The 24803-nt window shown below is 56.2% G+C and overlaps 1 long non-coding RNA gene across 1 annotated transcript; it reads right to left on the reverse strand.

The window, feature by feature from the left end:
- Positions 1–1996: 1996 nt before the first annotated feature.
- LOC131497327 (uncharacterized) lies at positions 1997–20777 on the reverse strand. Its single transcript, XR_009254898.1, has 2 exons — positions 20602–20777; positions 1997–2178 (listed from the first exon to the last, which is right to left on the reverse strand). It is a non-coding gene; the product is annotated as an uncharacterized LOC131497327 (long non-coding RNA).
- Positions 20778–24803: the final 4026 nt, after the last annotated feature.

Raw genomic sequence — 24803 nt, forward strand, 5'->3', positions numbered from 1 at the left:
GGGTCCAGAGAAGTGAAGTCACTTGTCCAGGTCACCCAGCTAGCAGCGCCGGGGCCGGGCCCGGAGCCCGCTCAGTCAAAAGAACAGAAGCGGCTGTATGCAGACATCGGCTCAGTGTTCGGCTTGAAAAGGCCTTTCCGTGTGACTGAGCCAGGACGCCGTGGCTCGGGTTCAAAGACGCCCCACAAGTTGCCGGGGCTCCGTGCTGAGCAAGTCAAGAGGAGGTGAGAAAGTCAAACAGACCTTCAATGCCGCCTCCCGGGAGCCCCGAGCGGTGGGGGGGGGGGGGGGGGGTTCCAAGGAGACGCTGTGTATACGGACTCGGGGTTTCGCACGACAAGACCGGACGACGTGGCTTTGCGGATTCTTGATCTTCCTTTAGGTGATCCAGGAGCAACCACCCGCCTCCCCACCCCACCCCCCGCAACGAGGGAAAAGCAGTCTAGGGCGCCTGGGCGGCCGCAAGCCCTTGGCCCCCCGTCCGGCACGGCCCTTGTCCTTCGGGAGCATGCCCACCTCGAACGGAGCCTGCCTCTGCCTCCTCTCCCCTGCCTCCCAGCCCAGGTGCCCGACAGCGCGGTCCCCGCTCACGCCCCCTCCCCGCCCTCTCACCCCGAGGCCTAGCCGAGCTCTGACGGGGTGGCCGGCCCCGAGGTCAGCGGGGGGCAGGGTCCAAGTGGACGGGACGGCTGCCCCACGTCTGGGACGGACCCGGGCCCTTCGGCTTTGGCCGGTCGCGGGCCCGGTGCCGGCCCCTCTGATGGCTGTCACGGGGCAGAGTCGGGCGATGAAGCCAGGCGGGCCCAGGGCCGCACTACCTCGCGGGACAGAGGCAGGCACGTGACGACCGTGTGCGCACCCCACGTGGCGGGAGCCTGAAGGGACCCCGCGCCCCCAGGGAAGAGCCACCAGGAAGAGGCCCCGCCCCCTGCCGCGATTTCCCGCTCCCCGAGCACCGTCGTCACCAAGCTCTCTGAGGACGAGGTGTCCGGACCTCGGGTCCGCCCGGCACGGTGCGGTCGTGGGTCCCGAGCCCGTCCCTCTCAAGGGCAGTCGCCTGCAGTATGTGGGAGATCCACGGGAGACGCCGGGGTCTCCTCCCACTGACCCACTCTCTCCTCCTTCTCAGTGAAACCCTGTGCCTTTGGAAACCGCCCCATCAGCAACCCTAATCCTTTCCCCCTTTGCCATGGAAAGAAAAGCCAGGCCAGCCGGCCGTCCTGCTTTCTATACACACCCGACCGAGGGCGCCTTTGAACCTGGAACTCACTGACGCTCCCACGGGAGATGTCCTCTGCGGGCCGACCCCGCCTGTCTGTCCTTATTCACACATGCACTCGTGCACACACACACACACACACACGCACACGGTGGTCAGAGCCTGTTCGGGCACCACATAAAGGCACTGCCCTCCTGACGTCGTAACCACACCTTTCGCTGAGCCCTAACCGGTGCTTTCCAGCCTGACCACGTCCCACGGCACCCACTTTACTCAACGTTACTTATCATCAGGCTTCAGCCTTGGAAAATGGGTTTACGGTCGCAGAGGGAAAGGGATGTGCTCCTGGCTCCTGGCTCTACTCCCCAAGTAGAGTCCGGCAATGTTTCTGAGTGACAGCAGCAAGCCTGGGAGTGGGGACTGGGGCAGGGTGGCGGGGTGACAGGTGCACAGACACATGCCTGTGTGGCCTCCCCCCCCCCCCCCCTGCCCACCTGCACACACAGGGACTCACTGTTTCCTCCGTGGGCACATGACTTCCCCAGGGAGACAGACATTCGTGGCCTCAAACTGCCTGTTCTGTTGGTGGCCCCAGGATACCCAGCACACCGCGGGGTGGCCGGAAACCAGCTGGCAGCCACAGGGCGCAACCCCCGGCGGGACCTCGGGCCAGCGCCCCATGTCGAAACCGAATAGGGCCACGCCGGGCCCGCGGCTCCAGGCAGCCCTCCAGAGCCGTCACACTCTTGGCTTTACTGAAGCAACGCACAGCGGACGTTCAGAGCGTCGGGGGGGAATTTATTGAGAGCAGCTTTTTCGCGTACCAACGGGGTGCCGAGCTTTTGTCCGTCGCTGGCGGGTGTCACAGCTGGGGGGGGCCCTTCACTGCCGCTAGTTGGTGGGCCAGACCGCCACGACCACAATGGCCACGAGCAGCAGTAAAATCACCATGACCATTCCTGGAAAACAGAAGCACGAGAGACCCCTTTAGCGATCTGTCCCAGAAGGGCGTCACACAGCCGGTTAACTACCTTCCCAGGGGACGGCGGATGTGACACGTCTGTGCCCCCCCCCCCCCCCGCCCCAGCCTTCAGTGTGTGTGTGTGTGTGTGTGTGTGTGTGCGGGGGGCGGGGGTGGTCAGCCGCCCCGGGGACGCTGGAGACCGTCTGCCTCGCTACCTCGAGAGCTGTGCCAGCAAAGTGCCAGCCAGACCGGGGGCTCTGGGTGGGGCCTCGGGTGAGGAGGGGAGCGCGCGCCCAGCCCCTGGCTTCTCCGTGGGCAGCGTGGCTCCGTTTTCGGTTTGCGCTGGGGAAGCATCGATAACGCAGAGGGCTCTGGGGTTCGCACGGCAGTATTCAGCCTCGGATCCGCTTTCTCCACTGTCTCCACTGTCTCCACGTGGCTTGGCCTTTTCTTCTGGAGCCCGAGACGCTTATGTCAGTCATCTGTCAGAACAGCCAATGGACGGACTACTGCAAAGTCAGGGCTCCAAAAACGTCCACTTGCCAGAGGACCCTGGGGCTACCGAGGCCCCGAGAGGGAAGCGAGGAGATAAAGCGCGGGGACGCGTCTGAGAAGTAACGGGGGGGGGGGGGAGGGGGGGGTGGTCAAGCGCACGGGGTCACATGGTGGTTTGGCCACCAGGACTGCCCACCTCAGACTGAGAAGCTGTTTCCAGAGAGGTCAGTCCCAGGAGTCCACTCCCTGTGCTCTTATGGGAAGTCACTAACACCCTGCTGGTGTTATTAACTAGCTGCCGGCTGGCCACGTGGGGCTATTTACATTGCAATTGATTAAAATTAAATAGGGGTGGGGCGCCTGGGTGGCTCAGTTGGTTAGGCGTCCAACTTTGGCTCAGGTCACGATCTCGCGGTCCGTGAGTTCGAGCCCCGTGTCAGGCTCTGTGCTGACGGCTCGGAGCCTGGAGCCCGTTTCAGATTCTGTGTCTCCCTCTCTCTCTGCCCCTCCCCTGTTCATGCTCTGTCTCTGTCTCAAAAACAAATGTTAAAATTAAATAGGGGCGCCTGGGTGGCTCAGTCAGTTGAGTGTCGTACTCTTGATTTTGGCTCAGGTCATGATCCCAGGGTGGTGGGGTCGAGCCCCCCTTCGGGCTCTGTGCAGAACATGGAGCCTGCTTGGGATTCTCCCTCTCTCTCTTTTCTCTCTCTCTCTCTCTCTCTCTCTCTCTCTCTCTCTCTCTCTCCCTCCGCCCCATCCCCACTCTTGCACGTACTCTCTCTCTCAAATAAAAAAAATAAATAAAAATTCAAAAGATAAATAAAATTAAAGAACTCAGTTTCTCATTTACACTCACCATATGTCAAGTGCTCAAGAGCCACCTGTGGCCAATGGCCACCGTGCTGGACAGAGACAACAGAGACTTCCTTCATCACAGGAAGTCCTCCTGGGCAGAACTGACGTAAGGTCTCGAGCTGTGATGACTTCCCCTGCTGCTCACACCCCAGCTTCTCTGATGGCACCTGGAGCAGAGGCTCCACGCATATTTGTTGGACAAACAGACGAACCGTTACGAGGCGGGTCCTCAACACTCACCCGACAGGCTTGGACGGTTTCTGACGTGGGAGCCCCGCTCTCCCTTCTTCTTGAGCCGGTTTTGTTAAGTTATATTTTCCTGGGGAACTGCCCATTTTTTTCTGAGTGCTCGAAAGTACTGGCATAAAACCGTTTGTGACGTTCTTATAATTTCAACACTATGCTCTATCCGCGTCCTTCTTTTCGTCTCTGACACCACGTAGTTGAGCATTCTTTTTCCTGATTAGCCTCAAGATGCCTCTTGTTGTTCAACTTTCCCAAGAATTAGGTTTTTTTTAAGCTTATTTATTTATTTATTTATTTTGAGGAAGACGGAGACAGCGTGAGTGGGGGAGGGGCAGAGAGAAAGGATCCCAAGCAGGCTCCACGCTGTCAGCACAGAGCCCAACACCGGGCTCGAACCCATGACCTGTGAGATCATGACCTGAGCCGAAACCGAGACTTGGACGCTTAACCGGCTGAGCCACCCAGGCGCACCACCCCCCTCCTGAGGATAAGTCCTGACTTTGCTGACCACCTATCATTTACTTTATGTTTTACTGAATTTCTGCATCTATTTTCATTAATCCTTCTGTTCTTAGACTTCCTTTGGCTTCACCCTGATGTTTTTTCTCTAACCTCTTGAACAGAAAGTCAACTCATTCATTTGCCATCTTTCTTCTAAGGACGGGCCCCTGTAAGCCTACAACTTCTCATATGAAAAAGCTGCACTGTTCTTCGTTTCTAAACTCCACGTCTTTCAAAATTTTAGGCAACTTCTTTGGCCCAACACTTAACTCAGAAGCATGTTTTAAAATTCCCAGTTGTAACAAAACATGCATATCGGATATACGTGAAAAATTTTGAGATCATAATAACACACTCTATTTTGATGTGGAAATGCCTGTGAGTTCCACTGGTGACAAAGCCACTGTGGTTACCTGCCTACGATCTTAACTGAGGAAAAGGCTGCACTCCGTTAGAGGTTAGTAGAAGAATGCAATTTGCTTTCCCACCCAAGTTCACAGACGCCCTCAATCCTCTCCACAGACCTCCAGGGTCCAATGCAGTCCAAGTAGTATGTATTTTCAATTCAACCCATGTAAGGCAGAACACGCCCATCGTTTTAAACATTAAGAAGGAAGGGACTTAAAGACACGTGGCCAGCCTCCTTATCATCTCCCTGTGAGAGTGGGCGATTTTTTTCCCAAGACACCCTCTTTCACTGATGATCTGATCTTCTGAGAGACCTACCCCCTATTGGGGACCTAAGAGTTCTCCCCCTGATTTCATATGGACATAGACCCAAGTCTCTACATCAAGGGTCAGCAAACTGTGGACCTTTGCACCAAACCTGGCTGGCGGTCTGTTTTCGTACAGCCCCTGAGCCAAGAAATGGTTTTTCTATTTTTTAAGGGTTGTCAAAAAAGACAAAGAAGTAGATGTGACACGCGGCCGGTGGTCTGCAAAGCCTAAACTATTTCCTGTCTGGCTTTTCACAGAACCGAGTCGATCCCTGCTCTGCATCACTGCGGCCGATAACGACCTAGCCGTGGCCTCGGTTCATCCATTCAGGCCCTGGTTTCCAGTTCTCCCTCCACTTCCTTTATCTGGGGATTTCCTCTCTTCCTTGTAAATTCTGCTGTGGGTTAGCATTTTAGGGGAGAGGCTGTAATATTTTATCTTGCCTTTCGAGATGCTTGTAGGAAGGTGTGCGTGTGTGTGTGTGCGCGCACGTGTGTGTCAACGTTATCTCGGTCCATCTTCTTGCCAGAACCAGGAGAACAAGTCTCCTTTTTGTGCATTTCTGCCTCCAGAAACATCTTCAGGTTGACCGAAAGTTCCACCTGGGCAGGAATCCCGCTAGTTCCTGGCGGGGCGGAGACGTCGTCCTCCGACGTCTAGGGAACAATCCTCAACTGGAGGGCGCAGAAGGCCTGAGGAGCGTCGGGGGTGGCTGCTAGGGCTCCAGAGCCCAGGCGTCCCCCGAAGACAAGGGGGGAGGCCCGGGTGTTGAGGAAAGGCGGGAGACGAGGCGTGCTGTCTCAGGCAGCTGTTGCCGACGCTCGGGCAGGGTCGGAGCCGGGAGGGCACTCAAGGCCGCGAGGCTCGCCGTGTGGCGGGGGTTCTGGACTGAGGGAGAGAGGCCGACACAAGTGACCCTGCGTCTTCACGTCAGGGTGGTGATGAGAATAGCAGAACGAGAGAGGAGAGCGAGACATGGAGAACCGTGACCGGCTGGGAAGTAGGCACCATACGCCCGGGGTCAGCCTGCACACACACAAAGCTCACGATCCAAGGGAAGAGGCCCCAGGCACCGGTGGTTACTGCCACTGGCCCCTGAGTGTCCGAGGCAGGGACTGAGCCCGTCTAGCTGGCCGCCGTCTCCCCAGGACCGAGCACAGAGCCTCACCCACGGAACAGGCACTGCACGTCCTTTTTTATAGAAGTGAATAAATGAATATTGACTCATTGGAAGGGACAAGAGGAACCGGTAAGAAAGACAAAGGAGGAACAGTGGACGGAGAGAAAGAGAGAGAGAAGCTAAGAACATGTGTCAAGGAAGCCAAAGAAAGAGAAGATTCACCAAGTGGTCAGCCCCCGTCAACAAATGCCACACAGATGCCAGGGGGCCAGACAGAAGCTCCTGGGCTGATGCCTTTAATGAGACCGCTTAGCGGACAGGTGGCTGTGCCTCTCGGAACTGCTATCACACAGCAATTCCTTGGGGCGCCTGGGTGGCTCAGTCGGCTGAGCGTCCGACTTCGGCTCAGGGCACGATCTCGCCATCCGTGGGTTCGAGCCCCGCGTCGGGCTCTGTGCTGGCAGCTCGGAGCCTGGAGCCTGGAGCCTGCTTCGGATTCTGTGTCTCCCTCTCTCTCTCTGACCCTCCCCCGCTAGTGCTCTCTGTCTCTCAAAGATAAATAGACATTAATTTTTTTTTTTTTAAATACAGCAATTCCTCTTCCAGCTGCTAATTTTTCTATCACAGAAACTGTGAGTCTTACGAACGCGCCACAGCAGAGGTGACCCAGGGCACCTGATGCCCGTGAAAACCGAAGATGCCCTTGAGCTCCTGGTGCCACAGACAGTGGTCACCTGATGCCATGTGGTCAGGCGGGTCCCCGCGCAACGATGCTAAGGCAACTATAAGAGCAATGAAAACTAGGTCTTTTACATTTTAAGGCGTCTCGGGGCAAACAGGGGCCCTCTGGCTAGGACATTTTCGACAGGTTTCAGTGAGCTGGTATGGGCGGAGGGTCAACTGATGAAGTCACTTCAAGACGGCAAGTGACGATGACCAGCAAAGGCCAGCTGCAGCCTTTTGGATTCTTTGGGCCAAAGAGCAGGTGTTTACATATCTTGCCACCCGGTGATCCTTTCTCTTTAAGAGTCTGGCCTTCTTGGAACGTGGCCACGGCTCTGACACCTTTCTTGAAGGGAGTGTCTCTCCTCTAAAGGAGGTTTCGGGAAGAGTCACCAAGGCTCGTTCTAAAGCCAGGGGGCGCTGAGCGGTGCCGTGCGTGGAATATTTCCCGTGCTCGGGGTTCCGTGTGATCTCCTTGCTTACTTGCTTCTTAGCCCGAGAGAAATCCCATCTCCTCCACCTCATCCACGAGCGAGGGAAAGCTCTTACCGAAGGCCCTGCCCTTCCAGGGGTGGAACTCACCCCTGTCCCACCTCTTCCCCTTTCTCTGCACCAGGGGGGCCCGTGCAGGGGGGATCCTGGTTCCCGACACGCTGTGGGGTTTACCAGGGACAGGGGCCCAGACTCCTCTGGGCTGAGAATCTGGGATACAGAGCTTCCACTCATTTCTGCCCCCTCTTCTCTTTTTCCTTCCTCCTTCCCTCCTTCCGACCGTCTACGGTGAAAACTTTGAAACAGGCGCAGAAGTAGATGGGCGAGTAATGATGCCCCGTGATGCACGAGGCTCGATTCACGACCAGTCTGGCTTTGCCTGTACCCTCCCCCATGCCCTGTCCGGGTGTATTCTTTTGAAGTGAACCCCCAGACAGACATACTTCATCTCTCGAGACTTCAGTGAGAACCCCTCCAAGATAAGCCATCGCTAAAAAAAAAAAAAAAAAAAAAAAAAAAAAAAAAAGTCCCCACCGTGCGTGAGCCCCGACGATTTGCTTTTTCTTGAAGACAGAGACGGGAAAGTGGCCCCAGCCCGGAGGTCACAGGAGACCACGGGCCGGAGGGTCATGAGAAGACTGTGACTCGTAGTTGGTCACGTGGGACAGAGAGAACTCCTTTCTTTTGCCTCCGAGTGGTGTTGAAACCTCAGGGGTCTGCTCGTCCATCCCCCAGCTAAGGAAATGTTTGACATTTCAGAACGAGGCAAGACAGTTGAACTTCTGGGAACCTGCCAACTTCTCAAACAATGAACGCTCTTTGCCCCCGGCCCCAGCACGAGAACACCTGGCGAGGCCCCTGGATCGGGATCGCTTCCCCCACTGAGCCTCGCTCGGCTCCGGGCCCTGCTGCTGCGGGCACCTGGCGACGCGGGGTCTCCCTCCCCGACACCCAGTGTCCCCTGCGGGGGAGGGGGGGGCAGGCAGGGGGGCATGCCAGAGTTACGGGAGTGGGAAAAAAATGTCCACTTCCTTTGGTCAGTTCACCAGATGAGGATTCCTTCACCACTTGCAATATTTACAGCCATTAAACAAAGATGTAAGAAAACAAACTCCTTTTCAGACGGGGAAGTCACCTGAAACACAGTCTCTCCGGGACAGCGCTGCGTTTTCTAAAGTCTGTTCATCCGGATTCACGGTCCCTATTTTTCCCCAGTGAGACGCTGGAAACTTGCGAATTAACGGGGCCTGTGCTGCCGATGTGTCTGCCGTAGTCGGGCATAGGTAACGGCTCTTTGTGCTTATGGAGGAGGAAGGGGAGGAGGGGAAGAAGGGAGAGGGAGAGGAGGAGGAAGGAGGAGAGGAGGAGGAGGAGGAAGGGGAGGAGGATTACAAAGTCTGGCCTTCCTTGAGAGAGGGAGAGCAGATCTCAGCACAGGCGCTTTGGGGCACTTCCGGACACTTCCGCCCTCAGCTGTAGGGGTGTGGAGCGAAGCGCGGCGGGAGAGGAGAGGGTGCAGGGGTGATGGGGCAGGAGGTGGAGGGTTTGGAGGGCAATTTTATCTAAAGTCTTTTCATCCGGTTCTGCTTATCCCGGGAAAGCTGTACTGGCTGCTCTGTGATCGTCGGTTGCTTTGGACCAAAATACATATGCTCGTGCCTGACGTGTTCGAGGCCGCGCCCGCGAGCACCTCTCGTGCCGCTGATAACTCTGAGGGTCCATGGCAGGCATTTATGAAACCGGCCTACATTCGGCGGGGGGGCTTTTTCCCCAGTTGTGCCTGTGAACAGGCGACATTTGCTCACGCATTACGCACTTGGCTCTCGCGGATCAAACAGCTCTCTCGCGGCGGAGGCCCGGCAAAACTGGAATATTTGTTTTCCAAAGTTCATGTAAATGTCCCCTGTAATCCCATTGCTGGGCAAACAAGCGAAGGCAGGAGGAGACGGCCGGCGGAGAAGGGGAACATATTTACATTCTGATTGATTCTCAGGCTGCAGGGCCGGAGAACCGCGGTTACCCGCGGGTTCCCGGCCGGAGCTGGGGGCGGCTCTGCTGGGCAGCGGGGGGCGGGCCCCCGGAGCCCTGCTCCCACCAGCCTGGAGCTCAGCGGCTGGGGACAGGGGCACCCACGGCCTCCCCGGGCCCCCGTGGCATCGGCTTCACGCCACCGCTCTGTGCCACCGTCTCCCGCCGACAGCGCTGTCTTCGTCCAGAACTGAACGGGAGTCTTCTCTGACCTTCTGAGTTTGGTTCTGTTCTGACCTGGCACGCGACCCATCCTCAGGCTTTCTTTTTCTCTGCTCAGGGGTGAGCGCTCCTGGGCAGCCCTGGTGGGTTCCCTCCGCTCACCAGACCTCACGCCCTCTCACCCGTCTGCTCGGACCCTCCGCCCTCCGTCACCCTACGTGGGGCCACCGCCTGGGCCGCTGGGCTGGGACTGCGCTCCCTCCAGGCCGCCTGCTGGCTTCCCTGGAGCCAGAGGCGCTCCTCCCTCCTCCGGCCAGGTTCGTGCCTTAAATGACTGTCCTCTGCCCCTACGGGCCCCTATCGCTTACAAACATTCCGTTCCTCAGGCCAGGGGGGCTCCAGCAGCAGGGAGCGTGCAGTCGGGCGTGGTGGCCCGGGCGCTGGGTTTGGGGGTCAGGGAGACCCGACCTCCAAGCTGCCGGTGGTATATAGGAGGCACTGGCGAAGTTCCTTCCGTCTGAGGCCGGTCCCGCCATCAGTAAAAGCCCCCAGACACCGACTTCGTAGTTGTGCCATGAGGATTCAGTACGATGAGGTGCCCGAGGCTCCCGGGGCAAATCCGGGGCCCCGTGAACGGCAGCTACGACGACACGGATTAGCCCCGCGTGCACGGCCCGCTGCTAAGAAGGCGCCCGTGTGCGGCACATGCCGCTGATGTCCCGCGAGGGAGCCGGGCTCACGGCCTGACGACGGAACTAAGATGTCACTCGTCCCAGAAGTGAAGGAAGAGGGGCGAACCCGGGAACAGCCGGGTGGCACCCAGTTCAGAAACGGAGCCCGGTTCCAGCCGCAGCCCAGCCGGGGTGACGGGCGTCCAGCGAAGGTTGGAAGTTCGGGGAGGAATATGTCTGGCAGCACCCGTCTGGGTCACTGGCCACAGGAGGGGCCGCTGGGCCGGGCGGGCGCTGGCTGCCGTCGGAAGCCAAGTGGATGCCGGGTGAGAGGGGCCGGTGGCCCAGGATGTGGGCCCGCGAGGAAGGCAAGGTCAGAGCGGGGCCAGCGCAGAGGATGGGCTCGCAGGCGGGGGGAGAAGCGTGAAGCAAACCCAAGGGGAGTCTAGAAGGCCCGCGGAAAGCCTGGTGGGGGCTCTGAAGTTGTGCCCAGCCCTGGAGCACGGTCAGCCCCGCGGGAGGGTGCCAGCCAGTCGGGCATAATCACGGGACCGTCGATGCAAGTAACAGAAACATAAAGAGAACAGAAGTAAAAAAAAAAAAAAAAAAAAAAAAGTCAGGGGCACCTGGGTGGCTCAGTCACTTGAACGTCCGACTTCGGCTCAGGTCACGATCTCACGGCTCGTGAGTTCGAGCCCCGCATCGGGCTCTGTGCTGACAGCTCGGAGCCTGCTTTGGAACCTCTGAGTCCCTCTCTCTCTGGCCCTCTGAGGCTCACAGGCACTTGTACACTTTCTGTCTCTCAAAAATAAATTAACAGTAAAAAAAAAAAAAAAAAAGTCAGAGCTGCCGTGATGCTATTGGATGTATGTGTGCTCAGAATGTTCTCTGCTCAAATCCCCAAAAGTTGGCGGGGCCGGGGAGGGGGGGAGGCTGGCAAAGCAACGATTTCCCCCAATTTGCACAGAGGAAAACGGAGCTCAGAGGCTGGCCCCACGCTGCCCTTCGGAGAGCCCTAGGAAGGGAACAAGTCAACAGCAGAGCTGGTTCTGGGCCCTCGGGCCGCGTTCCCTGGGAGGGAGCGGGCTCAGGAGGGGGCAGTGACCACTGAGGGCCGGCCGGGTGATGGTGGGAGCCGTGGTCTGTGACACTGAGAGACCCCCTCAGAGACACACATGACAAGGCAAAGAACTGCCCAGTTGGCTTGGTTCTGACCGAACACAGAGAAAACTGAGATTAAACAGACTTTACTGCTTCGGCCTTAGGTCGTGCTGAGTGCGTCTGTCTCTGCCTTTGGACAGGACCACAGCCCGGGGACAAGCATGGGCCTGGCCCCTTGCCAGCCTGCCTGAGCGAGACGGCCACAGCGCGGGAAGCCAGCGTCCTTGGGGCCACGGCGGAGGGACAGCACGCATGGCCCACCCAACCCTGGCTCGTCTGGGAAGGAACAAGCTTCCTGAGAGGTAAGGGCTGTGCTGTTCTGCAGAGTGGCCGTGCCCACGCTGGGTTTGTGCCGGGGTGACACGGGGAGAGGAGAGGGGCCTCTCCCTCATGCACCGTCCTCTGAAGGCCCAGGCCCCATCTGGGGACAATCGGCTCCCCGTCCCTGGGCTGGCACGACAGCCCAGGGCAGACAGGAGGCAACACTGCGTCACAGAGACGCTGGAAAAAAGTCAACTCTGGAGAGAAGGCGGTGCCTGTGGGGAAGGAGGTCTGCGTGGGGAGACATCTGGGGGCCAGAGAGAGAGAGAGAGAGAGAGAGAGAGAGCACGGTCTCGGCAGGAAGCAGGAATCGGGGAAGGTGGCCTGACCCGAGGGTGGGGGATGGGACAAGAGGAGGGGCTTGCCCAGAAACAGGAAATTAAAAGGAATTAAGACTGCAGGAGCCGGGCGAGGAGCCGGATGTGGGCCCGGAGAAAGGCACGTTCCAGGGCTCTGGGCTCCGGGGACGAGGGCCTGCCTCGCTGGGCGTCGAGTGGCTCTGTCGCGGCCATGGGGCCCCGACGAGGCCCACACTTGACACTGGGTCAGTGGCGACGGGACGTGAAAGCCCACGTCACCGGCCAGGCCAAACCCGGTCGCAGCCCAGAAGGGTCAGAGTGAACCACACCAGAATCTAGGCGGGTGCGAACATTCGCGTTTGGCTCTTCGGGGCCTCCCGGCCTCCCCAGAGAGGCGGGGAATCCGCGCGTCCCTGCCTCCGCAAAACACCACAAAAACGCTTTGCGGATGATCCCGATCCTTGGAGGGAGGATGTAAGAACTCGGCCATCGCTGTTGTTCCCTGCGCAGAAGGTGCTGACTAGTTTCTGGGCCCCGTCTGTGTTCCTCGCGTGTTACTCACTTCCCTTCCCTGAAGTAGGTCCGCCCCGGCAACGCCACGGAATCCCACAGCGCGACTGCGCCGTGAACGGCCGATCCTTCGTATCAGCAACCAAAAGCAGCTTAGGGTGACACTTCAGCTCAATCATTTAATGCCCGTTCTCTGGCGCATCGATTTTGGCGAAGAAATATCCCCTCGCTGAGCCGGGCGTAACCCCGGGGAATGGGAATCTGTCTGGAATCTGGCAGAGATTCAAGTGTCTTTGAAAGGACCGTCAGGAACTCTGTTGTGGATCTCTTGTTTTGACAATTCCCTCCTGACTAACTGTCAAAAGATTTCTGGATGGCTCCAGTCAGGCTACGGATTCACCGTCACACATCCCTTTCCGTTGTGGCGTTTGGACCGGGGCACGTCACCTGGCACCAGTTAGGGACCCCGCGCAGGGTGACAGAACGGAGCCTCTGCCAAAGCCCGGAGTCGGGTACAGAAAGGCAGGGCAGGGGGATCGAGAGGATACTTTTTTGATACATCAGATGCTCATCCTTCTGATTTTCAATTTTCTTTTTTTAAAGCAAATCATTTGACTGAGATACGGAAGCCCGCCGGGTGGTATATTTGAATCTGAACCTCAAGAAAACATCTTCCTGGCAGGTGGGGCGGGGGCAGCGGCTGTGTCTGTTCCACTCGACCCTCCCACAGGCACAGCTGAGGGGCCCAGCGGCGGAGCCCGCGTGAGGCCACCGGGCTCCCTTCCCCAGGAATCGTGGAGCTCAGACCGAGCGGAGTTGGGGCTCGGTCACAGTAACGGTGACACTCCAGAGAGGGGGCTGACAAAATGGGCCCGGAGGTCCCAGGATGTGCCTTGCTTCTGACTCTTCCTGACACGTGGCTGGCTCGGTGATCCCTCGGGGTCTCCCGAGTCACCTGACATCATTCAAACAAGTGACACGTTCTTGTGGGGCCTGGGTGGCTCCGTGGGTTGAGCATCCGACTTCAGCTCACGGTTCGTGGGTTCGAGCCCCGTGTCGGGCTCTGTGCTGACAGCTCAGAACGGGGAGCCTGCTTCTGATCCTGTGTCTCCCTCTCTCTCTGCCCCTCCCCTGCTTGCTCTCTCACTCTCTCTTACTCTTTCTCTCTCAAAACATAGACATTAAAAAAAAAATGACACACTCTTTAACCTTAACGTGCCAGAGTCATTTCCTCTGACTTGTAACTGAGACCTTGCAGTAAAGAGACCATCAGAAACCATAACTATGCGACCTTGCAGTAAAGAGACCATCAGAAAACATAACTACGCGTCTCCGGTTATTTGGGGAAATGTCAGGGTAGCACAAGAACAGTTCTGCTTTACTGGCACAGCGTTGAAAGGCCATCAAAGGCCGCTGCTCCTCAGGGCGAGCGATCTGGTGCCCCATCCCCCTTTATCTCTGAGTGGCCTGAGGTCCCACTGCAGTATCCCACCATCAAGAGGCCTTCTCAGATACTCTTTTGCAGACGCGTCTCCTATCACGTTACAAATCCTCGTGCACTGTAGTAATATTATTAATTATACTATTATTAATAATATTATTACTACAGTAATAATCTAGTAATGCGCCAGATGCCGTCCTGAAGAGCCAAAGGTATTTGGAGCAAAGATCAGGGCAGGAGAGTCCCCCTTTCTATAAGCAAGGCTCACAGGGACCCCTTGGATGGGGTGAGCAAGCTGCCCGGAGGCTTCCCCTTGGGGACCCCTCCTTCCCCAGAGCATGCCGTGGAGGGGCCCATCGAGGGTGTGGGTCAAGCAGGTCCCAGGTGGACTCACAGCGTTCCAGCCACCACGGTGCTTCTAACAAGAGCCACACCCACCACCGTGAGCGGTGGTGGGCACTTTACATCCATCACGTGCGTTATGCGTGGAGATGCTCCCCGATGAAACAGAAGGGCCCCACCCCTGATGCGGTTAGGAAAGCAAACACATCGGAACAGCCTCTGGATCCCGCGTCTCTGTGATGGCTTTCGACTGATGTCCCGAATACCGACGGAGCGTCTCTACTGGGCACCGTTCTAGGCACTGGGGCAACAGCAGTGAACAAAAGGACAAAAATCCTTGCCCTCGCTGAGTTGCTACTTGTGCGTGCGTGCGTGCGCACGCACGGCGGGTGGAGACGAAAACCAACTAAGTAAATTACACCGTGTGCAAGAAGGTGCAAAGGGCTTCTCTCCTCCTGCCGTGCCTGCGAGCTGGCTGCTCGGACGCCCCTCCCTTAGGTTCCAGGGGCGGAAGGGGCAGGGAGTGCTAATACTTTCCAGAAACCGGCCGTCCCGCGGCGGGATCTGGAAACATGCTGCGGGTAAGATTAGGGTGCCTTCCTACGGGGCATCAGGAAACTGCCATCCGTGAAGGTTAACAATACGTAAGCCCAGCAAGAACACATTACGAAAGCCGGCTGGAATGACGGGTGACGTAATGACAAGTGGAAACAGAAAAGGGACTAATTACGAGGCGCGGAAAACGGCGGGCTGGAGAGGAAGAACTTGTCCGCGGGTCCCCGGCACCCTCCAGGACGGGGCACCCTGGCCTGGGGGACGTGTGGCTGGACACGTGGTCCGATCCGCGGGAGCAGCTTCTCGGATTACAGCGAGTGCTCATGTGGCCTGTTTTGACAGCTTGGGGCCCGAATGAATGGCGTGCTCCCAAAACGGATGGCTGTGGCCGTTCTTAGGGGCCGTTTCGCTTTACAGTGAATAGTGCTGGCCACCGGCTGGTTGCTGAAATCCCAAGGAAGCCAGGCTCTGGTGGCAGGAGGAGGAGGGAATGGGAGGCACAGGGTGTCCTCGAACATCTGGAAGAGTCGGGGTGAATGCGTTGCCATTGCTGCTTCTGGTGCTTTGGGAGGAAGCCGCTGTGGAGGCCGCCCCCTCCCCCCGTCCCCGATCTCAGTGCTCCCTTAGCCTCCGACATGACACTGGCCAAGAGCCACAGACAAGAAACACGACTGGTAAGAGCGTTGGGAGAAAAAAGAAACAAGGGCTGCACAGAGCAGCCAGACATGGTCCTTTCGCTTGAAGAGCTGAGTCTCAGGGCGTCCGGTGGGAGGCTCCATGTCTGACCTCAGCTCAGCTCATGATCTCACAGCTTGTGGGTTCGAGCCCTGCACTGGGCTCTGTGCTGACAGTGCGGAGCCTGCTTGGGATTCTCTCCCTCCCTCCCTCCCTCCCTCCCTCCCTCTCTCTGTCCCTCACCACTTGTTTGCACACACACACACACACTCTCTCTCTCTCTCTCTCTCTCTCTCTCTCTCTCCCCCCCCCCTTCCCCCCCCCCAATGAACAGCTCAATCTTTTCCCAAAGAGCCGGAACATACGCCACGATCACTCGGTTGGGCTGGGAAGCCTGTCCCCATCACTGAGGCAGAAACATTAGCTCTGTGCTCAAATGGTCACCCCCTGCTTTCAAATGGTCACGAGCAAGCAATGGGAAGCTGTCTGGCCCACCAACTTCCAGCACCATGCCGGTCACTTCCCAACCGTGCGGCCAAAGGACAGAGGGAGAGGCCGTACGCGAGGGGCCATACGGCATGGCACCAGGAGCAGCAGCAGGGGCTGGATAATCAGACTGCCTGCATTCGGGCCACGCCTCTGTCGTCGGGGCAAGGCGCCCGGTCTCCTGAGCCTAAAACCGGGGCCGTGCTAGCTCTTAGCCCCCACAGGTGTCACGGACACGAAATGAGGTAGCACGCTCAGTGCCAGGGACGTGGCGCGTTCTCAGCCAACATCAGCTGCCGTAAGTCCTGCTGGAAGTGGTTCTGGCTACAGAAGTGGCCGTGACGATGTGCACTCTTTGGACAGAAGACGCTGTGGTCCGCACCCTGTGTGTAAGTCCTTCTGGCCTTCAAGGCTGCCGCATCTGCCCACAGCATGTCACCAACACCCAGGAGGAGGGGACCCCTGAGGAGGACAGGACCACCCTTCCTTGCTTCTGCCGTGAACACAGACTTGGAAATTTACTCTCCTGCAGAGTTCCCCAAGAGCCTGTGTGCCCTCATGTTTACTTTTGAGAGAGAGAGAGAGAGAGAGAGAGAGAGAGAGAGAGAGCAAGCAAGCGGGGGAGGGGCAGAGAGAGAGGGAGACACAGAATCCAAAGCAGGCTCTGAGCTGTCAGCACAGAGCCCGATGTGGGGCTCGAACCCACGAACCGTGAGATCATGGCCTGAGCTGAAGTCAGATGCTCAACCAACTGAGCCCCCCAGGTGCCCCTATTCATACTGTTCTTAAATGTTTTTTCCCAGCCCCAAAGACGTCCTTCCACGGCCAGCAAAGCATCCAAGGATCCCTCGCAGACGGTGACTGCCACTTTCAGAGCGTTCCTAAGTGAAAACATGGACCCGGAGCTGGTGCCCCCAAAGCCCTCTGTGGCTCTGAGGCCCAGACCCACAGAAGCCATGCCCAGATTCAACGACATCACCAGTGGGCTTCAATGATATCACCAGTGAGCCGTCTGAAAACAACCGGACAAGACCCCAAGTCAGACATTCTAGGATACGGTCAGCCTAAAAGCCGTCGAGCAACGATCTTATTGGTCAGAAGGATGGACGAAGTATTTGAGGCCCACGGAGTCACCGTAGCAGAGCAGGGAATCTGGGAAGCAGGTGCATCTGAGGGAACCTGCCTGGGGTTCCCCATAAGAAGTGGGGCTGACATCACTTTCAGGGATAAGTTAACCCAGGTGGAAGTCCTCCTCTCTCTTGCCCTGAAGGTGGTCAGGGTGGAAGGGGCTTAATTAGACTCTAAAGATATAGTCAGAGAAAGGCATATGGATGCCCACAGCTGAGTGTCACAGGCCACCCGTCAGCCTGTCCAAGACAACCCGGTGTTGCCCATCACACGTCACCCACGACATGTATCTGCCTTTCAAATATATGTTATTGGCACAAATAATAAAAGGTGTTTGGGGATGATATTAGAAGGATGTCATCAACGTCTCCTCATCCACTCTTTCGGGAAAGAGGAGAACCGACCATCCAAAACGTCAGACTTGGCTTAGAGGCGTTTGTGGACTCACACTGAACTGGGTCTGTCAGAGATTTCAGAAATCATGTCAAAGCAAAACGGCAGAGTTGAATTTTGACACATTCCCCACGAAAGGATCCAGTTTTCCCACCCTGGCCTCTCTGAGTGCGCCACGTTCTCTTACACCTCCGCGCCTTGGCACGTGTTGTTCACACTGTTCCAGAGCCCTCTGTGGCTTCCGCACACCCGGCACGGAGGCACTCTGCTCAGAAACGCTCCCTCCCTGGCGACACCTTCCCTCCCGTGCCCGAGGCACCCTGGGGCTGCTTTCCTTGGCTTCTCTACCCTGAACACATGCGTTACAGACATCAGCTCGTTACTTGGGTAAATTGACAACCGACTGGGTTCACGGAGGACCTCCTGATAGTCCATAAATTCTTAAGAGGACAGACCATGCTCTCCCATGACTGTGTCCCCCAGCAATGTTACGCACGGGTGCCCAGCACAGGTGTCCTAAAACTGTGCTATGTGTTACTGTGTTATGGACTTGGGTTTTGGTCGATTGGAAAGCTGCTCGTCGTTTAGACTCAAATATCGATTGTCTGGGGGCACATATCAATCAACGGTGTGGATCTCAAATGATACTTGCACTTGGGGATAATGTGGAAGATGTTCTAGCAGCTAGAACAGTACTTGATACGTAGCAAGTGCTCCATGAGCATGTGTTGAATGAATGAATGAGCGTAAACTATCAACAGCACAGGTTATTATGGAGTGTTAGCTCTGACGAACTGTGAGGGATGGGGCGCCGGGGTGGCTCAGTCCGTTAAGCGTCCTACTTCTGCTCAGGTCATGATCTCGCGGTTCGTGAGGTCGAGCCCTGTGTCGGGCTCTGTGCTGATGGCTCAGAGCCTGGAGTCTGCTTTGGATTCTGTGTGTCTCTCTCTCTGTCCCTCTCCCGTTCATGCTCTCTCTCTCTCTCTCTCTCTCTCAAAAATAAACATTAATCAATGAAAAATTTTAAAAAAGGAACTTGAGGAATACATGTAAATACAGTTGATACTGACAAAGTCAAAATCAATATATTACCCATAAGTTAATATCAATATAAAATTCCAGGAGAACATATTCTACAAGTATCCTTCAAATACATCAACAGTCACATTTTTTTTTTTTTAATTTGAGAGAGAGAGAGCGCACGCGCAAGGAGGAGAGGGGCCAAGGGAAGACAGAGACAATCTGGGGCTCGATCCCACGACCCTGGGATCATGACGTGAGCTGAAATCAAGAGTCAGAGGCTCAACCGACTGAGCCAACCAGGCGCCCCCGACGGAATCACATTTTAGTGAAATGCTGGGATTTTATCAGATGCTCGTGGGTTTCTTTTTAGCACAGATGATTTGGATTCAGAGTTTTCAGCAAAGCGGACCCTCTGTATTGAACGCACAGACCATTCGACCTTTCACTCATTCTCCGTAACTTCTGGTCGCCCTCTATTCCCAGACCTTCCCAAGAAGGAAATAAGTAACGGTCACCTTGCATTGGCGTTTGGGGCAGCGCTATCCCAGCATGACCTCTGGTGGGTCAGTACCATCCAAGAGAGGTTTAGAAACACAGCTTCCAGGCCCCGCCTCACCCCTGCGGAGTCCGGACCTCTAGGGGTGGGGGCTCGGGAAGGTGGGTGTCAGCAAGGCCTCCACGCGATCCTTCTGGCGCTAACATTCGAGAGCAATGTCTTTGCAGGCAGAATCAAAAGCTCAGTAGAAGTTCTCCAGCCCATATAGTAAAATGTCAACTGTTAACACGCTAGGGGAGGGCACTATGAACATATAGGGCCGGGGGTCCCCAGCCGGCAGGAGGGCCACTGTCCCGGGGGACAAAGGAGGCACCCAGGGACTTCTAGCCTCGTGAGGAAGAGGTGCAGCCCGGGATGTGTCTGACGCACAAAACTCATTGGCTGTCACAACACCACCCCCCCGCCCGCCCTGGTCCCTGTCCCACGCCAATATTACCCCCGCCTCATTTCCTCTCCACAGAGATAGCTCTGTTCGGAGAAAGTCTGCGGGGCCGGCAGCGGGTGTAACAGCTGACCCGCCCTGCTTATTAGAATCAACGACTCCAAGAATCATCTCCACCGACGGCCAGCCTTTCTGTTTAGCGCCAGGTTGACCCAAGATGGTCTTGGCCGCTGGGAAACTTTGACTCTTCTTCCTCCCAGGGGCCCCGAGAAAGCCCCTTCGATGGTGGCGACAGCAGGATGACGCTGGTGTGATTTCAGCTTCGGACGCGGACAGGCCGGTGTGATGGCCGCGTCCCCGCCATCGGGGGGTCCCGATGTCGGACGACGCCCGTATCGGCCGGCGCGGCTGAGCAACGAAGGTTCACCCGCACGAATGCACTGGGTGTCAGGGAGGTCCCAGGAGGCACTTTGTCACACGCAGCTCGCCACAGCCGCTGGCCCTCCCAGAGGGTGCCCCGGAGAAGCTTTCAAAGCAGACAGCCCCTCTGTTAGCAGCTCTCTTCCAGCCGCGGTGGGCGAGGGAATGAGAGAGGGAACGTCCGATGATTACTTCCTTATGGCCCTCACATTCTTCAAGTATATTCCCTACACCCGCTGGAACGCTGCTGCATTCTTGAATCCTTCCTTCCCTTTCAGAGCACTGTCTTGTATTGACACGCCGCTAAAAGGACACAGGAGCAGGACCGGCCTCCCCTCTCTCCGCGCGCGCCCCTCCTTCACCATGGCCGTGCTCTCTCCACGCCCGCCGTGCCTTGTTCTCTTTCTAAGAATGCAATAAACATTTCAGCACGATCTTTTCAATCCACATTATTTATAATATTCTGAACATCCATCGAGCCTGGCCAGAACCACTAAGCAATAAATCAAACTTCGCAACAACAAAAAAAGGAAGGTTTGGGGGTGGGGATCACCCTTTGGCGAGGCTAAAGCCTGAGCCGGCTCATTCCCCAAAGGGCTTGGTTATGTTAGGAAAACCGAGATGGGGATGAGACTCGGGGTTTAGAATGACATGGAGGCAGGAACTCGAATCTATAGGCGTAATCGTCACTTTGTATAAATCTCAAACAAACCTACCTCTCGGGGGTGTCGTGGGGATAAATGAGATACGTGGGAAGCACTCCTTTCTGGGTCCGAGAGGTCATCTTCTTGGAATGAAGAGGCTGAAAGCCCTCCTCTCCTGGGGCTCCAGTCCTGGCTAATCACCATCCCTGCCACAGGTTCAGATGCCGTAGGGGGGAGCCCTGAAGCCGGAGGGGGGGGGGAGCCCTGAAGCGGTGGAGGGGGGGCTTGGGGGCGGAGCTGAGCAGGTGATGTGTTAATGGTGGCCTGGCCACTAGGGCCCGGCTCGGGTGGCCACCCTCGGGGCGCCACCCCCGACCCCCCACCACGCTCCCCTGCCCCCACTGGTGGGGACCAAGCCAGGCCACATGCAGCCAGAGGCCTGTCCCTGGAAGGATTCTGCTCCTGGCCGGCGGCGGGGGGCGGAACTTGTCCCACACCCATACTGCATGGCGCTAGGCAGGTTTACACAGTCTGCCCTTCTCCTCACAGAGGCAACATCTGGCTGGAGAGCTCGCCGATGATTTCAAAATTTATCTAAACAAACGTGGCGGCCAGCGGAGGCTTTTGGCTAATTGCGTAATTGGCCCGAGGCCTTGCTGCCTGGGCGATTTCCCACTCGTTCCGAACCTCTCGCGCTGGAAATCCAAGCCGCCCGGCCTTGCCGCGGACCAGGCGTGTGTTTACGTGGCTAGACCTCAACTTCGCGGCTCTGCGGCTGTGGAGTCAGACGGGCTCTGCAATCCGCTGTCAGTGGTCCCCTTCTGACGGTTTCCTGCCTCTCCATCCTTGGGCGGTGGTTCTGAATGTGAGACCGGAGTTGCTGAGTCACAGCCCACGCCGTGTCACCAGGGTCTCATGCTGGTTCTGGGGAAATGACCATAACCGGCGGGTCACGGGACTTCTCCGCAGGGAAGCAACTCTTCTTACGAAAACGGTCAAACGTGCCAACCAGTTTAGCCCCACCAGCCCACCACTTTGCATTTCCACCTCGTCTGGCCTTGTTGTAAGACTGACGGGCCGTCCTGTTCAGATCAGTCACCTGCTTGCCGGACTTGGTGGCCGTAAGGTTGCGAGCAATGTTCTAGAAGGGATTCAGCACTGGCGTGGCCGTGTTCGTCACTTGTACCAGGAAGTGTCCAAAAAAACCCCCAAATTTATGGATGATTTCCGTATGTGCTTTAAAAAAGTCTTCTAAAATACGTTTTCTTTATGACCTCCCTAGGGCACAGGAACCACCGAAGTCTTTACTCCGTGACCGTGACAGTCAATGATCTGTTCACAGTGTCCACTTCCTTTGCTCCCGATGACACAGACACCCTCCGCCTCTCCAGCCCATCCGGCCCGAGGGGCTGACCCAGACCTCTCGGGTCTCTTCCTCTTCTCTCCCTTGGCTGTTGCCTCCCAGGCCGGACTTTTCTACCCACAGACCTGCCCGCCTCCCCATCCCTAAATTGAGGGCTGGTCTAGGAGCCACTGCTCTCTGCCTTTCCCACCTTCAACCGTTTACACACGCTATCTTCTTGTCTTTACTCATGTGGTGTTGGGGACACGTACGGTTAGGCCCATGGCTTTAGAGCCAGACTGCCTGGGTTCAAATCCTGACTGCCCCACTTCCCATCTGCGTGGCTGTGGACAAGCTACTTACCCTGTCCGTGCCTCGCCCGTAAAATGGGGATAGTAGAACGTATATTGCACCGGCTGTGGTTTCGGTAACGCAGTAAGTGCTCAGTAAACATCTGTCTTTCTCATTATTAAGGCTTTACCAGACACGTTTCATGGTGTGCCTCCAGCCCCTTCAAACGGGCTCTGTTTCGACCCAGGCTGCGGTTGGGGGTGAGCCCTGGCAGTCACAGTTTATACGCCATGATCACGCCCATCAAGCCACGGTGACTTGGGCATACAGAGGTTAGCTAATCCACAGCCTGGCCAGCAGCTTCTGACCCAGCACGTGAAGCTGAGTTAAGAAAAAAAAATTCTTTTCTCCTTCTGAACTAGGAAACATGGAGCAACACAGACTTGCTAGGTCCTTCTTGCTTCCAAATGGTGTCGTGCGTCCTCATGATAAATGCACCTAGATGATGTGAGTGGTTCTCTTCTCTTTTTCTCCCCGGCCAAAAGCACCCCCAAAGGACAAAAGCTTAACGACTGTATCTTTCACATATGTCCCACCACAGGTACATGCACTTAAAAGACAGATTTTGACGAAAGGGATACGTTTCTTGTTGCAAAATTTGGGGTCACTGGCAAGATGGCTGGAAAGTTTTCTGTCACTTTTGACACTAGACCTTTTAGGCCATCAGTGAAATATCTAGGACATGAATGAAATCGGTTTAATTGACTCCTATTTCAAATCCAGATCCTACAATGCCTGTAGGTTTAATTGGATAAAAGTCTCTCTTTTTTTTTTTTTTTTTAATTGATGGACAGTTGACAGGATAAAGTCTTTATGAGTTAAGGTGAGTCCAGAGCCAACTCCTTTCTGGTTAACTTCTCCGTCACTCTGGAGAAATGTCCCTACCACCATTTCTCAAATGACGAAGCCTGGAGCTTTCTGGAGCACCCGATGTGGGTGGAAATAACATCCATCCATCATTAACCCACTGTATGCTGGGTACCATGCTAGACACAGGGAATAGGGCAGTGGTCAAGATGGACCCGATACGTGACCCTAGGGGATTTATATGCTAATGGGGGAGGCAGACAGACATTCAAATAATCCCACAAATCACGATGGATGTTAAGAATAGAAACAAACAAGGTACTACGATAAGAAGTATCTTAACGGAGTGGTCAGGCGAAGGATCCAGTCACCAGAAAAGGTGGGCAAAGGCCACAGGACACCTGAGGATTTCACGGCATGGCAAGACACTGTGGTTGGAACGGGCCAATGGGAAGGAGAGAAATGAGGATGTGTTTGGTAAGAAAGCCAGGGGCTAAGGTCTGCAGGGCCTCGGGGGTCACGGGAAGGAGCTGGGTTCTATTCTGAGTACAAGGGAAGCCACTGCTAGGTTTATGTAGGGAGTGGCAGCATCTCATTTATGTTATACAGTCATTTGGGTCCAGTCTCTGTGTACAAGTCCAGTCAACAAGACCGTTCTGAGAGAACCAACACAGCATCCAGGTGGGAGAGTGGAAGCGGGTGGTGGCGGTGGAAATGGAGGGATTTGAAAGGCAGTTTAGAAGACAATTACCAGGCCTTCCTTTTGGGTAAGAAAGGGGGCCGTGGTGAAAGGAGAGGAAACGATGTCTATCTCGAATAACTGGTCAGTGGGGTGCCATTTACTGACACGGAGAAAACCGGGGGCTTCTGGGTAGGCTGCGAGGGATTTCAGTTGAGATCTCAAATAAACCTTTGGGTGTGCAGTGGAAATCTGGAGCTCAGAAGACAGGTCTTGGTTGGTGATGGTGGCGGTGATGGTGACAGATGGAAAGGCCAAAGAGCTTTGGGGGGAAAGGTCATGGGAGGTGCAGAGCAGCAGGGACAGAAGAGCAGCAGCCAGCAGGAGGAAGTTAGGGCAGATGGCGAAGCGAGGGGACGCTGAGCTCATTAGGGACTTTGGAGACTAGGGCCAGGGGTGGGTGGAGGGAGGGCCGTGCCACTACCCGCCGAGCACAGCAGCGGTAGCACCAACTACCAAGGGTCCACTGTGTGCCAAGCACTGTGCCCACCGTCTCAGATACGCTGTTTCTGTCACCATAGTAGTCCTGCAAACTGCTATCGTCAAGGTGATGAGGACGACGGTGACCATGACCACGAGGAGGAGGAGGAAGAGGAGGAGGAGGAGGACAACGGTGGAACCCAACACTCAAAACAGTTAAGCGACTTATCTAAGGTTTCAAAGCTCCTCAGTGTTGGGGACTGAATGCAGGTCTGACTAGCTCCAATGGTCCTAGTCCTGAAGACCACACAATAACGTCGAGACTGTACGTGACTACAAATACCAATGACACACCTTCCAAGCCATCTTCTCTGCTCCCGCTGCCGGCTGTCTCATTCTAGACAAACAACTATGGACTTCTCACCCTCTCCCTGCCGCAGAACAATCCAGTGTCCCACTTCTGGCGGCCAGGTCAACCCTCTTCCCAAATGTCAACTCAAAGCCTAACCATATGTGTTCCTTGCTTTCCCTTCAAGAACCAGAAGAGACAAAATTAGTTACTTGCAGATGATGGAGTGCTAACCTGGAAATAACAAAATAACCAACGGAAAACCT

The sequence above is a fragment of the Neofelis nebulosa genome, chromosome 16, assembly GCF_028018385.1.
Source record: "Neofelis nebulosa isolate mNeoNeb1 chromosome 16, mNeoNeb1.pri, whole genome shotgun sequence".
Lineage (NCBI taxonomy): Eukaryota > Metazoa > Chordata > Mammalia > Carnivora > Felidae > Neofelis > Neofelis nebulosa.